This window comes from Marmota flaviventris, chromosome 15 (genome assembly GCF_047511675.1).
Source record: "Marmota flaviventris isolate mMarFla1 chromosome 15, mMarFla1.hap1, whole genome shotgun sequence".
Lineage (NCBI taxonomy): Eukaryota > Metazoa > Chordata > Mammalia > Rodentia > Sciuridae > Marmota > Marmota flaviventris.
Window position 1 is genome coordinate 39,908,381 of NC_092512.1, and position 18,247 is coordinate 39,926,627.

The following is an 18,247-nucleotide window of genomic DNA, read 5'->3' on the forward strand; positions in this document are numbered from 1 at the left end:
CATAGTCCAGTAATTTCCTCCCTGCCAGATGAGCCTTGGCCATATGGTACAGGAGTCAAGCCCTTAGGCTCTGAAGTTAAAGATAGATGGGGTCAAATGCCAGCTCTCCCAATCATCAATTGTGTGAGCCTCGGTTTCTTGATCTGTAGAATGGAAGGAAGGCATAGCAATCCCTACATGAAAACGGAAGGCGACAGCCACTGAGAGCACTTGGTACACAGCCTCGCTCGCTCACGGTGTGCACCCGCCAGCTCTTCCTGCTCTCAGCAGCCCTGGCAGGAGTGGACTGCCTTCGGTAGGTAGCCGGCTCCAGGGTGCTGCCTGCTGCCAACAGAATGAGATCAGAGTCAATCGGAGGAACAGACTGACCTGATTCCCAGCACCCCAGTGAAGTGACCCATCTGACACCTCAGAGGAGGCAGTGCCAGGAAGAGCAGCTCTTGGCACATGCTCTCCTCCATACGGCCGGGTGGAGGTCCCTTCAAAGCACCTTTGTCTCCCTGCCAGAGGAGGACAACATCTGGGAGGCAGCTCTTCAGCTCTGTGGTTGAAATGCCTCCAGCCTTGCGGGTCACAGCCTGGAATCATCTCTTTATTAAATAATAATTAAGAGGTCCCTGAAAAGGGAATCTGGGTATAATTATCTGACTCATTAAGCTGCCCAGTCGAAACTGGGAGGCTGTTGTATTCTCTATGGTTCCACTCTTAGGCAATTTTCATATTTCTAGAAGCAGCAAGTGGAGTCTCACTTTTTGTTGGGGGCTCAGACTCAAGGTCACCTGTTTAAGTTTACCCATCACTCAAGAAAGTCTCCCACCGAGCATTCAGCCAAAAGGGCGAGTCCTCCCCTTTCCTGTGCTGCTAGATCAAAATTGGTCTTGGAACAGAGAACACAAGGAAAGGCCGAGGGACCAGCCGGGCAAGGAATCAGCTCATTAGTAGTCTCTGTGGAGGTGTTGGAATTAAGCAAGTTAAAAGCATATTAGTTTAAATGAGACTTTTCATAAATGAGGGGAGGTGTTTAGGTAGGAAGCAAATGTAATCATTTTGTGATGGGGCATAATTTGATAATTAATGGGGAAGTTGTCAGTATAATCTTGAGGGAGCCCCAGGAAATGAAGAAATCTGTCTTTATTAAGGAAAACTCAGGAGAAAAAGCTATTGGAATGCAGGCAATTCAGCAGCAAGGTCCTGGTAGCAAGTCTTTATTAGATGTGTGTGTTGGGACACAGTCTTTCCACCACATCTGTGTTTTGTCCTGATTCTCCAGGCCCACTTCCTCCCCTAATGGAAATAGGGGGACAAAGAGTGTCACAGAGGATGTGAAGCAAACACAGGTTTCTTTCTGCTACTGAGAAGACGGGGCCAGCATCTCTACCTTGCTCCCCAAGAAAGCAGGGAAAGACTAAAGTTAACTGGGCTCCCGAGAGGATCAGCCGGATTCTCAATGCCCTAAAGCCTGCCCAGCTGGTGCCCTGCTATACCAGGGCCCTGGAAACAAGCTCCTAGTATCGCCAAGAAGGACTATGCAGACTCCCAGCTGGCCAGAAAAGGAGTCCTGGGGAAAATTCCTACCAAGGCACCCATCACACTGTGGCCAAGACACCCTGGAGCCAGAATGCCAGGGCTCGGCTCTCCATGTGGCCATGTAGGGTTGCTTGACCTCACGTGCTATCAAGGTCTGTGAGCTTCAGTTTCCTGGTGCCTCACAGGGCCCTTTGAGGATTAAAAGAGTCATCCTAGGTAAAGGACTCACAGCACTGCTGCATCTTAAAAGTCTGCTTCACAAGCGCCAGCTGTTACTAGAGCTTTGCTGTCCAGTACTGCAGTTACCAGCCACATGTGGCTACTGAACGCTAGAAATGTGGCCATTCCCGGTTGATATGTGCTATAAGTGTAAAATGCACATAGGCTTCAGATTTTGTACAAGAGAGAAAGGATCAACTGTCTCATTGATCATTTTGATATTGATTGAGTACACACTGAAATGATAGCATTTTGAATATATCGAGTTAAAGAAATATATTATCAAAATGAATTTCACATTGAAATGATAGCATTTTGAATATGTTGAGTTAAACAACTATACTCTCAAAATGAATGTCACCTGTTGCTTTTACTGTGGCAAAAAACACAAACATAAAATTTACCATCCTGTTTTTAAGTGTCCGGTTTAGTCTTGTTAAAAGTATATTCACATTGTTGTGAAAAAGATCTCCAGAACTCTTCATCTTGCACATCGGAAACTCTACCCCCATTAAACAATTCCCATCTGCCTCCACCCCAGTCCTAGCAACCACCATCCCACATTCTGTTTCTATGAATTTGACAACTTCAAATGCTTAATGTAAGTGGAATCCCAATTGTCCTTTTGCAACTGGCTTTTATTCAGCATGATGTCCTCAAGCATCAACTACGTTGTAACAAGTGACAGAACTTACGTCCATTTTAAGGTTCAATAATATTCCATTCTTTTTTTTAAGGTGGCTACTAGAAAACTCAAGGTTTTATTTGCATTTCATATTATATTCCTATTGGATGTCGATAGCCAAGAACCAAGGACTCTCAGTCCTGTCTGCCCAGACCTCACCTGTAGTAGTACCCCCACTCTCCTGAAATGAATTCCATAGATAGTAAAACTCATCTATACATATAACTTTAGAAAGAGTTTAATGACCTAACAGTAATATAAAGGATAAAGGAAAGAAATCAATAGAAGGAAAATACATATTTCAAGTCAGGGTTAAATGTGAGCACTTGAAGACAGTAACCAGTTGCTTAAATGTATATGTAAAAATCACCATTAATGGAATATCTACCAGTGCAGGAGAATAGCACAAATGGTATTCCCATCAGATATGTGACTTTCTAAAATGGAACAGCTCATTCGAGTTCCAACAAAACAAAGTGCAATTTTCTATTCATATGGTTACACTCCTGTGAAAAATGAGTATAGATTTAAATGGAGCAAAATATATAGGTACATACAGAAACTATAATTAGGTTCTAGGCTCTTACTTCCAAATAGTTTTTTTTTCTACCTAAATGAATGCCCAATCCTATATTTATAAATAAGAGGACCCCAGAGTAACTTTTCATTGTGCAGAACTTCCCAGTACACCACAGAGCATCCTGTATCCCTGGGTACCCTGAATACCTATTGAGGGCTGCAACATCCCCCATCCCTGGACAATCCAAAGTAGCCCTCTGTTTCCCAGCACTTCCCCTTGGAAGCAGCAGAGCCTTCCTGCGAAGCAGCGATGCTGTATTGTGAGAAACACCGCCTGGTGGTATCAAAAGTCCAGTGTTCAGTGGGCTGCTCTGCTTTCTTTCTGGTGGTCCCACTCATTCACAGCTCCCTGCTTGGCCTTCAGAAACTCTACATGAGGTTAGTCCTCTGCCCAGTGTGAATCCCACTCCTAGACTTGGAAGTTCCTCAGAACCTCAAACACCACAGACAGCATCTTTCCCTTCAAATCTCTACCCTTCTTTGAGTTCCAGATTTCAGTGTCACCCATGTTTCTTCAGGACCAGAAACTTCTTTCCCTCTCCCTCCACCCTCAGTCCTGATCCTGCTACATGGCAGTCACCAGAGCCAGTTCCTCTCTCATTCCAGGTTCATGCCTTGCCTTTCGATCCTCAGGCTTCTCCCTGGTTCCTCCTGGCTCTGCTGGCTGTCTTCCTCAGCACCTCCAGTCCATCCTGGTCATCACAGCCCTGACTCAGCACCCAGCTCACCACTGGAGGCCCAGGCTTCCTTTCCAGTCCTCCAGAAGTCCCCCCCCCCCAGACCCATGCTAGATTTCTATTTCTATTTGCCACTCCTTCTCTGCTGCCTTTGGAGCAAGGGAGACTTTGGAGCAAGGGAGACTTGCTTCTCTCCATCTCTTTCCTCATTTATAAAGTGGGCACCACAGCATCTGCTTTGTAGCACTGTTTTGGAGAATAAATAAAAATGTGTTTGGAAGGCCCAATGGCTAGCCTGACACATAGGAGAAATGAGGCAAATTCTGGTCTTGGGACCATATTTTCTCTCTTTAGGCTTGCTTCTTCTATGTACCAAACCAAATATGTGCATGTGTCTCACATCATCTCAGTCAGGCAGATGTCCCCAAACAGACCACAAAGGGAACTAAAACATCACTATAAATGCATTGAGATGCAGAAATGCATATGTCCTAGAGTACAAGGACAGTGCCTTCAGTGGGCTTCCAAGGAGCACGAGAAGCAGCAATGGATGGCCACTGCGCAGACCAGGTAACTGGATGTGCAGCTTTCTGGTTTTGCAGGGTGTGAAGATGTTTGGGCAGAGCACAAACAGGAAGGCCAGTAGGGACTGTGATCCCTGTCCCTTGGTCCTGCATGCCCTTCACACTCATCATGTCAGATCCCTAGCAGGTAAACATCAAGCAAAGATTTCTAGCACATCTATTTGAAGGAGTATCCAATTGATGTCAGTTGAAGGTGTGTCTTGTGTCTTCATTTGAATGTGGCCATATTCTCAGGCTATTATTCACATATCCCGTGGCCCACCTACTCTGGGGAGCTTTTATATCCACATGGGTCTTGACCATCTCTCCCCACCTGGAAGTCCTAAATACCTACCAAGGACACACCTGGTGAGCTTCTCTCTTGGGTTGCTTTTTCTCTCCATGAAAGTCTGAATCTCTCAGGAACAAGAACAGCATCTTCTACTTCTTCCTATTCTTTAGCCCCTGGACACAGCTCTGCTAGGAGACACCCAGTAAAATGGAACAAAAATGAAAGATAAAGGAAAAGGCAAATGAAGGTACGAAAGTTGCAAAGTGCGTGGGGGGTGGGGGGATGGGAGAGGCTATGAGCTTACTTTTTCAGATGGCGTGAGCAAGGTCCTGCTTGGAGGGACAGGTGTGGTGGCCCAACCTTATGGATCCATGGTGTTTCCGTCCTTGAGGAACTTTGTTCTTCCCAAAATACACAGGCTGAGACTCTTAAAAGGATTTATCTTCCTCTGGGCAGATTTTGCCACAAGTCATCAGATAGAGATCAAAATTAGGTGTGGTCTCTCCTAACTAAAAGTTGAAGACCACCTCAGATTGCCCTAAGGAGCTGGACTTGATCCACCTAATGGTGCCTACCATCAGCTGGAGAGGAAATTGTTTTGGCATGAAAATCTAAGCATCCATTAGGAGGCCCCGCCTTAAAAAAAGAAAAAAAAAACTTAAAAAAAAAAAGCTGTTCCCCAAATTGTTTCTACCGAATATAGAACCTACTTGAAACAAAGTTTAACCTTTCTGGGGTTCAAGTTCAGTTATTCTTTGCCTATACAACTTCAGCAGCTTCTTTATTTCTAAGAACAAAGGCTCATTAAAAGAAAAAAGTCTTTAAAGTCTCCTTGGACTTCAAATAGTTCTTTAGAGGAAACGCTTTGATGAGTTAAGTGTAATGAGTACGAAACATACGGATTAGATTTCTCATATTATACACATGGACTTGAGAATTGAGAGGGAAAATCTTTTTGGAAAATGTGGTTTGGATTTGGATTCTGCCTACTCGACAAACAGTGATTAAGTTAAAGAAAATGGATTTTCCTTGTGTCTCCTTCCCCACCTTCAACCTCAGGAACTAGCAATCATTCTCTCTAAAGAGTAATGTCAGACAATCAAAGACCACGAGGATTTTTAAATAGGAAACACACAGATTAGTGATGTTTATGAACCAAAAAGGTTTTTGTAACTGACTCTCTTCCCAGCAGAGTGGTTTTAAAGCATTGCTTACAAACACCTCTCTATTGGCTCATTGCGGCTCACTAAGCACGAGGAACCCTGAGCCCTGTGTGTTGGTGAGCTAAACTCTTCGCCTCTGGTAACCAAATTCTGTGGCTGGTAATCCCATTTCAGGAGGCCTCTTCCTACCTTCGGGTAGATGATTTTACCAGTTGTGGCCTTGATGTGACATTATGCATACACCACAAGTTGAACCCAATTGAGAGTGTTTTCTTTGAGTCAGCAGGAGCTTTCATACAGTGGAGATAAGAGATTAAATGAGATTAGGCTTGTGAAAGCAGTTGACACAGAACGTGGCACATGGAAAGTGCTCATTAAACGTCAGTTCTGTCTAAAAATCTGAAAACAGACTCTTGTTGCCTCTGAGGATCAGAAAAGCTCATCCTGCTCAGCCCTGCTAAGTGGAGGTCTGGCTGTAAAATCCGGGCAGCCCTGCTTCCTGGCACTGACTACGCTGGGCAAACATGTCTCTGTCCAGGGATTATGGAGATTCTTATTGTACAGGCACTGGAGCTGGACAGAATGCAGAGTAAGCCACAGGGCAGCCACGTTTCTCCTTGGGCACAGAGAAAGGCATAGGAAATCCCAACTCAGAAGGAGGGGGAGTAAGGCAGAAGCACAGAGAGGAGTGGATTCTGTCAATTCTGCCTCCCAAGTATGGATATTTTTCTTTTAAAACAGATTTGTTGAAATATAATGATTCATATACTATACCATTCACCCATTTAAAGTGCACAATAAGGAGGGAGGGAGGAAGGGACAGAAAATCATTAGATTGGACAAAGAGGAATGAAGGGAAGGGAGGGAGCACAGGAATAGGAAAGACGGTAGAACGAATCAGACATTGCTTTCCTATGTTCATATGTGCATACACCACCAGTGAAACTCCACATCATGTACAGCCGCAAGAATGGGAAGTTATAATCCGTGTATGTATAATATTTCAAAACACTCTATGTTAAATTATTAAATATTAAATATATATAATATTTCAAAACACTTGTATGACTAAAAAGAACAACTAAAAAATAAAGTGCACAATTGTATACCATACACAAAGGTCAACACAAAATGGATTAAAATCTTAAGTGTAAAACCTGAAATAATAAAAAAAAAAACTTAGAAGGCCAGGCACAGTGGCACATGCCTATGATTCCAACAGCTCAGAAGGCTGAGGCAGCAGGATCATGAGTTCAAAGCCAGCCTCAGCAAAAGTGAAGTGTTAAGTAACTGAATGAGACGCTGTCTCTAAATTAAAAAAAATACAAAATAGGACCGGCAATGTGGTTCAGGGGATGAGTATCCCTGAGTTCAATCCTCAGAATACTAAAAAAAAAAAAAAAAATCTTAGAAGAAAACAGGGGAAAAGTTTCTAACCATTGAAATTTGCAATGACTTCTTGGATATGACACCACAAACACAGGTAACCACAGCAAAACTGGACAAGAGGGATGCTATCAAACAAAAAGCTTCCACGCAGCAAGGAAAAAGCAGAGTGAAAAAGGCAACCTGAGGAATGAGAGATGACATTTTCAAAGCATATTTCCAATAGGGGGTTACCCTCCAAAATACATAAGGAAGATGACTCAACAGCAAAAAATCCAAATAACGTGATTTAAAAACTGTGTAAAAGCTCTGAATATACATTTCACCAAAGAAGACATACAAATGGCCAATAGGTATATGTTGATATGCTCAGAATCACTAATCATCAGGAAAGCAAAAGTCAAAACTACAATGAGGGGGCTATGTAGCTCAGCGGTGAAGCGCATGCGTCTCATGTGTGAGACACTGGTTCCATAAAGGAAGGAAGAAAGGCAGGAAGGCAGGAAGGCAGGAAGGAAGGAAGGAAGGAAGGAAGGAAAGAAAATGTGTCCATCTTCATTAAAAAATGCATTAAAAATTTAATATTTTTAATAAAAAATATTTAAAAATCTTCAAAATTAAAAAAAATGAGGTATTACCTCCACCTGTTAGAATTGTTGCTATTTAAAAAAAAAAAAAACAAAAGCAAAAGATAAGAAGTGTTGGAGAGGCTGTGGAGAAAGGGAACCCCTGTACACTCAATAGGAGTGCAAATTGGTATAGCCACTATGGCAAAGAGCATGGAGTTTCCTCCAAAGTATTAAAAATAGATTTACCCTATGATCCATCAACCTTGTTATGGTTTGGATCTGGAATGCCTACCGAAGTATCATGTGTTCAGAGGTGGAGTTCTTAGGAAGGAATTGGATCATGAGGTTTCTGACCTCATCAGTGGATTACTTCATTGACGGCTGAATGGACCACCGGGAAGGAGGACCTAGTTTGAGGAGGTAGGTCTCTGAGGACCGTGCTGGAAAGGTTTGTCTTCTCTCTTTCTCTCTTTTCTCTTTCTTCTTTCTCTTCTCTCTTTCTTTCTCTACCTCTCTCCCTGCTCTGTCCCTTTCCCAGCCACCATGAGCCTGTTAACTTTCCTCTACCATGCCCTTCTACCTAATGCATTATTCATAGCAGCCAAAAGGTGAAAAGCATCTCAGCTTCCCGCTCTTTTCCTTTCCGAGTCAAGTTTCTCTAAGGTCAGGCCAAGCCCATGCAAGGGTGGACACTAAACAAGCTGGACGGCTTGTCCACAGGCTCGCATAGGTACCCCCAGCGCATGCCCAGTGGACGCCTGTACTGCAGAGCATGGGAAGGGACGAGGGCGGGGCTAGCTTCTCAGTCCACAGGAAGGCTCACTTGTTGGCCAGCACCAGCAGATGCACCACGGGTGTTCCCCATATGAACGTTTCGCAGGAGCTCTGGCCTTGTCATCAATTTTCTGGCTAGGCTGAGTCACCCCCACTTCAGTCTCTCCATTTTAACTCATTGCCAGTTGGGTCCTCTTTGCCCCAATCACAAATGCTGCTAGAACTTGGGGAATAGATTTAAACTTTGAGGTATGATAACTAAGAACTCTGTTCAGGAGAAAATATTTTGAAATAAGGAAGTATGGGAAAAACCACTCAGTTCCTAAGCTTTGAGATATTTTTTTACAGACATTCCGCAGGGTGATCGTTAATCAATTCATTTGTACCCTTTAGGTACAGTTATCAACCCAGCTGTGATTCTAATGAACTATATTTACCTCTTGTGTTTCTCTATCTCCTTCACAGTCTATATGATAAAATATTTTGTAAAATTTTACCTTGCTGAAAATTATCCAAAACATCCTTTCTCTACGTGTGTTTTGTGAAACAGTTTTTTTAGTGTGATAAAGTTTCTTGGGTGCAGAGCCTTAATGTTCTCATGTGCCCTGTGACTCTCTGAGAGGAACTATAAAACTGGGCTTCTCAAACTTGAGCTATACTGGACTACTTGAACTATATATTTTACTTTCAATGTTATTTTTTTTTTTTTTAGTTTAAGTAGGATTTCTGCTCTGAGATTTACTTATTTGTTATATTCCCTTGAACTCCCAGTCTAATAACCCTGTGGAAAAAAATGATATAATTAGCCTTGTGTGGCATGTTCTAGTGACCTTCTGCTAATGCCCAGGGATCGATGGTTTTTTCTGTAAGGATGGCCCCAGAATACCCTTTAATAATCTGCTCTAGAATTTACTGCGGTTAAGACCAAGCTCATCGATCTGCACCTTTCAAAATCTACCCTTTCCTTCCTTTCCCCTGATGTGACCCTCTCTCATTTCTCAGGACTTGACCCACACCCACCTCTGAAGTTCAGCACCATGATAGTTATAGCACAAACAGCCCCAAAGACCTGGTGTTTTAAACACAGTTAAAATGCTGTCTTTGCCCTTAAGTTCTCTCCTAGCCATGTGTGCTCTGCCCTTTCCAGAGAACATACAAACTAAATCTGAGTAACTCAGGTTCATGGTCAAGGTGGATTCCTACTAATACTCCCTGAGACTTTCATGCTGCTCACAGGAGAAAGATGCTCCGGGGTGATAACAGGTCTAGGTATTGGTGAAGCCTTTCCTCCCAAAGTGCTGTTCACCTTGAGAATTAAAGGAAGAGGATGCACTTACCAGGGACATGTCTGGTGGGGGTGGGGTGGGGGGTGGGGATGCAGGATGGAGAAGACTTTGGTGAATATTCAAGGAATGAAAACATGGCTAGGGGATAGAGATAAGGAGGAAAAGTTCTTGGAGGGTACAGAGGCCACAGCTTGACTTATGAGACATGGTAAAGAGCACAGAGCCATTGTGGGAGGGTCTGAGCAGGAAAACATCATCACCTTGAACTCTTTCCCCAAACAGTGGACACCCATTCTTTTGTCTTCTCTTGTCCTGTATGTGGTTTTTGGAAGTTCTGCCCGCTTGTTTTTAAAAATTGGTCCTTAGGGGGCTGGGGTTGTGGCTCAGTGGTTGAGCGCTTGCCTTGCATGAGTGAGGCACTGAGTTTGATCCTCAGCACCACATAAAAAAATAAAATAAAGATATTGTGTTCATCTACAACTAAAAAAAATAAAAATAAAAAAAAAGGAAGAAAAAAAGCTGGTCCTTTGCATTTTCTCTAAACACCTCAGATGGCCCCATGTATGACTCCACTTTGAAGGGACTTCTGCCGCTCTTCAGTATCTTTAACTCTGTGAATTCATTTTTGTATATGCCCTTTAACATTCTCAGTTGTTAGTGTATGGTAAACGCTTCAGAGGGTGGATCTGGGTTCTGAAGGTGAGTAAGATGCAGGTGGAGGAAGAGAAAAATATTGGTAGAAAAGACAAATTCTCCAAACACCCAAAGCTTTGGAGGCTGTACAAGAGACACCAGGGTCCCCTTCTTCAGCAGCTTATGAGCAAACATGGTGAATGAGAGCAGGAATCTGCAGGTAGCCTGCGCCCTGGCTCTCATACAGCTGGCTGTGAGATCCTGGCCAAGTTAATGTACTACTTGTATCATGGCCTATGAAATGTAGAGGTTCAGCCACTGATCTCTACCCTGGAAACTACTCCATCGCCCCTCTTCTGCTCTATTGCTATTGCATGTAACAGCTTTGTCTCCTAGGGCTTTTTTCCATCCAAGCCACCACCTCCTGCCTTAAACCATTTGCAATTCAGAAGCTGGACGGCAGACACAGCATCTGGGAGCAACTTTCTTTGGGTGGGAAAGGGGGTGAAAATGTGCGATTCTGTTTCATTTCCTCAACCATCTTTTAATACAGCTCCGTCTTCTGGCATCCATCAGCAGAAGGAACTGGTAGGTGATTATAGGACTGTAATCTTGCAGAACCAAGGGTCGGCCTTTCCCTGCAGCCAAATGAGTGATTTGTATTTGGTTCAGTTAAACCCAGAGAGAAGTTAGATTAGCATAGACATTTGCTTGGAAAAGGAGGATATTGCACACGGGAGTGACTTTCTTGAGGAAATACATTTCCAGAAAGACACGTAAGTGCTTTTATTCATAGGCAAACGTTTTACTCAATGGTCCGTCATCGCCTATTTGGAAAGCTTGTGGTGAGCGATGCAAGAGGGAATAACATATGTGGATGAAAGCAAAAATAGTTCCCCAAACTAGTCACAGCAGGAGAGAGTTAGCAGGATGCAAGATAATTAGTTCAGTTTGGGGACAATCATCAATGGAAGTGCCTTTTCTTTGGGGGCTCTTTTCTTGTTAAAGAACAGGACTCGCAAGATACAGAACATCTTCCTTAGAAATAGAACAGATGCAAGCTCTGGCAGCCCAGACCCTGGAGTTAACCAAGATCCAGAAAACCCCCTCCTCCCCGACACTGTCCCCATCTGAAAACCAGAAGCACCAGGTCCCATCCATCAGGAAGGAAGAAGCATATATGGGAGTAGGCACTCCTCTGCTTACTGTCAGATCCCATGAAGCAGATCCTGCAGCCTCCTTAGGAGGAAAAAATCATGTAACTGGGGACCGAGCAGTCTTCAGTAGGACAGCACTTCAGTTCTGCTCCTGTGGCCCACTAAAGTACTTGCTTGCAATGCCCGGTATCTGCGAGGGAGTCCAGGGGAATCATGGTGAAGTCTGCAGAAAGGTCAAAGAGGAGGAAAGGGACTGAAGGCTTCACCTCTTTCCTTTTGAGGCAGCCCTTTATGGAAATCTCTTGGGTGGATTAGTTTGTCCAGCAGGGATGTGTATCAAGACCCCAAAGGACAGCTTTTTGTGGGAAAGAGGATGCCTGGCTGGTGAACTGGTCACCACAGAGGGAAAGGACTGGGTCTGGAGTAGAGTGTTTCAGGTTTGGACCTCCAATCTCCCTGGCATAGCCTTTGGGAACGACTTCTGGGCCACCTAGCTATCCAAGTCGGGATGCTACCATGGTAGGGAAAAGATTTGGAGTGTCATGGTAGAGGAGGTCATTGTTCACTGCCCTATGCCACACCAATGGAGAGGGACCCCAGGATCATAGTGCTCCCAGATTTGTGGAATTGCCTGGTTCATTGACCCCAGTAGACTAATTAATTAATTAATTATTTTTAAAAATTCCTGATGTTCTTCAGAGAATTGGGGTGGGTTGGAAGGCCCTGGGGGTGAGGGTAATGTTATATTTCCTGCTGATAATGGCATCTGGGGATTTGAGCAATGAACTGGAAAAATATAAAATGTGGCTCACTTGAACTCCATGCAGGTGAAGCAAATTATACTGGTCCTATTTGAGGGGGTTCCTGGGAGGTTAAGAAAGCTAATATTTTTCAGTCCCTTTCTTTTGCATGGGGCTCTCAGACTCCAGACATTGCCTAGCAATGGGGCCACATGGCATTTTCCATGTGAAATTTTGAGGGTAAGAGATTTTTATACTATCTTTCTTAGAAACAACCTCTAGGATTGTGAATCCCAAATAGAGGGCCCCACCAAACCTGAAGTTTGGTACTATTCCCATGAACTGGCAGACAAGGGAGAAAATCAGGACCATTTTGGGGATCTGGTAATATCACAACAGGGACTGGAGGAGGAAGGGCTGCCTTTGGCACCTGCCTCAGCCCAAGTGCTGAGGATCCAAAAGTCATCCTCAGTTAATGCATTTAAAGGATGGATGTTTTAGGAAATTTGTAAATATGCTATTTTCTGGTTAACACTCCAAAGGAAGGTCTATCAGTTTCCAAGGCTGGTGAGAGACTAAGACAAAAAAAGTGAGCAGAGTGGCCACTGGAAACACAGGATGGCCCCATGGACGTGGTTCCGTGAGCCCACTGAGGAAGCAGGGGCTGTGGGATTCAACTGCAGATGCATCCTTGGTGCCGCTGGCCAGAGGACCCCATGTAGGACTTCTGTAGAATCTGAGAGAGCCAGAACTACATGCTGGTTACAGGGAGCGTCATCTCCAGGCAGAATGAGTCCATGGCCTCTGTCCTACCACTTCACTCAAAGAGCATGTCCTGAACTGCTGATGTGGGTCAGGAGTTGGGCACAGGCCCCTTAAAGAGGCTGCAGTCTAGCTGAGAAGAGGGAGGCGAGCAACAGAACGTGGAAGGAGCAGGTCCCTGTGCCTCAGGGGTGAGGGGAGAATCACAGAGTGTGTCTGAGCTGACACTGGGTGAGTGGAGTGTGCCAGGCAGGATGGCAGGCGTGGCGAATGTGCTGAGAGCCTGAGGTGTGGTGTGCTAGGTGGGTCGTGGGGCAGGTCTTAGAGTACTAAGTGTAAGAGTAGTGAGGAGTACAGGGGTCAGAGGAGGCGATACTGGAACATGTCTGAGTCCCACCATGGTGATCCTGGATATGCCAGGGTGTGGGCTTTATCCTGGATTCCTCTCCCATTGAGTTATCAAATTTCCCTGATTTTCTGTAAAATCTTGTCTGTCCCCTGCTCTCCATCCTGAGGCTGCCCTCTTTAAGTCCTCACCAGCTCCCACCCAGCTTACCATGATCACCTCCACTGTGGTTCTCTGCTTCAAAAGAGGAGTTTCTGTGCCAGCCATGATAACTGTGCGTGTTTATTGAGCACTTACAACAGGCTGGACACGGTTCTGTATGTTCTTAAAAGAATGCATTCAGGGCTGGGGTTGTGGTACAGCACTTGCCTGGGCCCTGGGTTGGATCCTCAGCACCAACAAACAAAAACCAATGCATTTATTTTCTCTTTTTAACAACCCCATGGGGTAGGCGTTATTACTTCCATATTATGGAGGAGGAAACTGAAGCACAGAGATGAAATAACTTGCCCAAAGTCAAGTTATTGTTAGGGGTGGAGGCAGGATCTGAATCTGGAAGGTCTGGTGCTTGAGCCAGAATTCTTTCACTGTTGCCTCTCAGGTAGAGGGATCGAGACTTGCATTCTGGCATTAGAGTTCTCAAGTCTCTTTTTTTCTCCATCTGTAAATGGGGGCAACACTAGCAGCGCACAGTGGCACACCTCTGAAATCCTAATAACTCAGGAGGCTGAGGAAGGAGGATCACAAGTTTGAGGCCAGCTTCAGTAACTAAGTGAGGCCCTAAACAACTTAGAGAGATCCTAGGAGGTGGGCCACATCAATGAGGAGAAATAAATCAGATGATCCAGGGAATTGCCAGGCACTTGTCTAGCCCATAGTTCACCTAAGTGTTCACTTTTAATATTAAGTATTTTGCCAAAAAGGGCAAAAGCATCACTTGCCAGTCATACAAAAAAGGGCTGAGATGTGGGTCAGTGGTTGAGCCCCTGAGTTGAATCTCCAGTAGGCACCCCCCAAAAAAACATCAAGGGCTAGAATAGGACAAATGGGAAAAGCCACGGCAGTGATATAGCCATGATATGCATTCTTGTCCTTGGGCCAACTCTATGATACCCATTTGGGGTGAGATTTCATGAAGCTGGCCAGCTGTGAAGCAGAGTACGAGAAGTTGTGTTTGCATCACTGTCATAAACTTAAAAGGCAATTCTGCCATTCACAGCAATGTTGTCTGAAAAAAAGTGACGAGTTCATTTACACACTAACACATTTTGAAGCAGCCATTGCTCCAGAACTCTGACTCTTGCCATTTCTTTTTATTACTTTAACTTACAAACCAAATATGAGGCTGACCTATCCATTTTCTGTTGAACTTATCTCTTCTTTCTGCTGAAATTTGTCAGACTTAACAAAAACAGAAATTTCTGGCAGGGACACAGTACTGAGGAAGGGACCTGTGGCTGAGATGATCTGGGTGGTCAAAACATGCCCATCCATCCTGACACCTTTGAGAACCAGAGGGGTTGTTCCTCCCTTTCCTGCCCTGTGTGGGTCTGGCTGTCCCCACGCTCAAGCTGAGGCTGGCATTTTAGGAATCAAATATGATCCAAAGAAAATGACAGGAAGACACAAAGGGTGAGTGTGTGAGTGAATAGGTGTCTGTGAGATTATATATTGCTGTGGTGAATGTGTGTGTGATTTTAAGCATCGTGTTCCCATGCCCATTCTGCACCCTGCTCTACCATCAGCCTACCCCCTGACCACACCAAGGAAAACCCAAGCCTAGTGACTTGGATAGGGGCCCTGGTAGAGTCAGGCTGTTGTAACAACAGCTTGGGAACTCTGAGCCCTGCATGTTTTTTCAGCTTTCACCCATCATTTTGAGCAGGGACCCAGCAGGATTCAAGGGGGAAAGTGCTGAACACCAGCACAGAAAACCCAGGCATCGGCCCCTGTGGTCTGAGGATTCCGGCAGCAGGAATTCACGTGGCCACCAGTGGCTCCCCACCCCTCAGTGTGGCCAAGGGCTGCTGCCGCCACCTAAGCCAGAAGCTGACCCACGGCTGGAATGAAAACTTTAGAACAACTCTGTGGCTTCTCTTTACTGCTTGGGCAGCAGTAAAACTGTTTCCAGTCAGCAAGCAGAATCCTGCCTGATAAGGGAGACAGGAAGACAATTTCAAAAAAAGTTTTACAGAAAATTCTCCTCCTAGGAAGTTCAAATTGCAGGTAGGGGTAGCTAGCTACGCAAGAGCATTGGGGGTGGGTTGGGGGTGGTAAGACAGCAGATCACCAGGCTGATGAGTATGGGAACGTCACTGTCACCTACAGTCCCATCCCCCTTCGTAGAGTGGCATTTCAAAGTATTTGGCCAGTGAGTCATCAGAGAAATGCTATTTTTCATTTTAGAAAAACACTGTATCTCAGCAGGACATTTTGCTGTTATCTGTTCTCCCTAGAAATATGGTAGTTGGGGGGAAGGGCATTAGAAATTAAAGCCATATGCATCCCATATTAAAAAAAAAATAACCCACCCAGGCCATTACATTATTGCTGACCATAGGAATTCAGTATTTATAATTTACATTCTTTCCCATACTTGCTGTTTTTCAGAAGTGAAGAGCAGAGCTTTATGGCCTCTCCAGATTGTAAATCACATTCCTGAGGGCAGAGGGAGCTGCTACAGGGGAGAGGAATTACCTTCCGACAGTTTGCAGAACACATCAAAACCCTAGGAAAAGAACCCACACAGAGAGGGCAGGACCCCACTTCCAGGGCAGGCACCTTGGCTCATTTTAGGCCAAAGACACAAAGGGACGTCAAGGCCTGAGCTTATCCCCTCATGAAACTTGAGAGACACTGAAGGCTGACACGGGTCATTTCTTCCACTGAGTGTACAACCAGTCAATCACATCTGGAGCCAACATCTGAGAGTGGCTTGGCAGGGTGGCCACCTCTAATGAAGTGAGCCCCTGAGATCTGAGTCTCTTTGAAAGTAGGAGACAAAGGTATATGATGATGCCCACAAGGATCCAACTGTTCACCATCCATTTGCCAGCTGCTGAGGCTGGCCAGGAGCAGGTTGGTGGGGCTGTGTTCTGGTAATGGGGAATAGGACATGTGCCTGAGTGGAAGTCAAGAATCCTGGGAGAAAGAGTCTCAAGCCCTGGGTTGATCTGATGCCTCCCTCCTGGGTCAGTGCTCTGGAGGCAGGTACTCAACCTAAGCTTCAAGTCCCAAGGGTAAGAACACCATCAAATTCACAGGATTCAAAAAGAATATACACATCTAGGACAACCTTCCTGTGGAAGGAGATGGCACTTGAGCACCTGGCTTACTAGTGAAGCAAGCTTTGGGTTATGGTGGCTGATAGGAAGATTGGGGGCAAGAAGAGGGTTCTGAGAGCCCCCACCAGCAGGAGGGGGTTTGAGGACTCTAGTCCTCTGAATATCTTCAACTAGCAAATTCATCCCTCGCTCCTGGCCTGGGCGTCATCCCCTCGAAGGGAAGATGGGGGATCCAGAACATTGTGAGAGCTGGAGATCTTTCATAAGCCCTTCCCAGGTTGAACCCATGAAATACCTCATCAGCCCAGGAGTATGCACCTTGGTCAGAGGAGGAAGAGCCCAAACAGCCCTGGGTTAAGGCAGAGGGACTAGTTAGGTTTTTCATGCAGATTTCCCAGTATGGGGCATTCTGTAACCCTACCTGCAACTGGACCCTACAATTAAGGCTATTGTGTGGACATTCCAGACACAAAAATGCAGTGTTTTGATTCTTTGGTCTCAATTATTTTGATTCTTTTAAAGCTAGACAAACCTCATTTCCCGTGGTTTGTAAGGCCACAAGAGTCACCTTTACTCAGCATCCAGAAAGGGGAACACACCCTGCGCTGGAATACTGGTGTCTGACTGCTGGGAATGAAGGTCAGGCGGCTGAGTGGGCCTTCCTGCTATTGCAAGATACCACTGATGGACAGCATGCTAGCCCCTGCAGCTCGATGTCTTCAGAACCTTCCAGCACCAAAGAAACAACAGTAATTAACATCAGGGCACAAGAAGTACAAGCATGAGCTCAGAGCAATCAGAGGCTGGGTGGCTGGTTCACTCTGCTGTGAAAGCCAAGCTCCTGGGGAAATGCTATCTTCTGAATGATGTTATTGTCCTGAGCTTTGTGAGAGAGAAATGGATTCACCCACATCCTTTTCTTTACTCTAAGAGGACAAATAATACTGGGGGCTTAAGAGTTCCTTTCACCAGGACTGTGACAGAAGCTTGCCTGTCTTTGGCCAGCCAGGTGTGCTGAAAATAGAAACTGGTTTTTAGCCAGAGTACTAGAGTACCACAGCATCACCAGGTGAAGATCAAGTTTAGCCACGGGAGGCCTCAAAAGAGGGACCTCGACCTGTTGAAAACTTTCGAACAGTGTTAGATGATGGCAACAAATATCATCTCAGAGGATGGGGACAGCTTCAAAATTCCACCCAAGTTGCAAGAAAGGGTATATCAGGGTAAACAAAGTCATCAATGAAATTTCTGAAGTGGATTAAGGGTATTTTTAGTGAATATCAGAGACAGATTTTTATGATTCAGCATACCCATACCCAAAATAAATCAAATTCAACTACTTCTCCTCCTTTTGTAGGCAATATTCCTTTAAACTCAAAGAAGATAGCAAAATGCATCAAATTCCCATATTGCATACTTTGCCTGCGTTCATCCTATCATAGATTTAGAATAAAATATGGGGGTAAATGTTTCAAAGTCTAAGAATTATGCTTAGCAATAAGACTGTAGCCCACTGGTCTGAGCCCTTTCAATACTGACCCTTGCAGAGAACCAGATCTCAAATAAAGCCCTGCAAATGTGCATGACATACAGATAGAGGTGTTC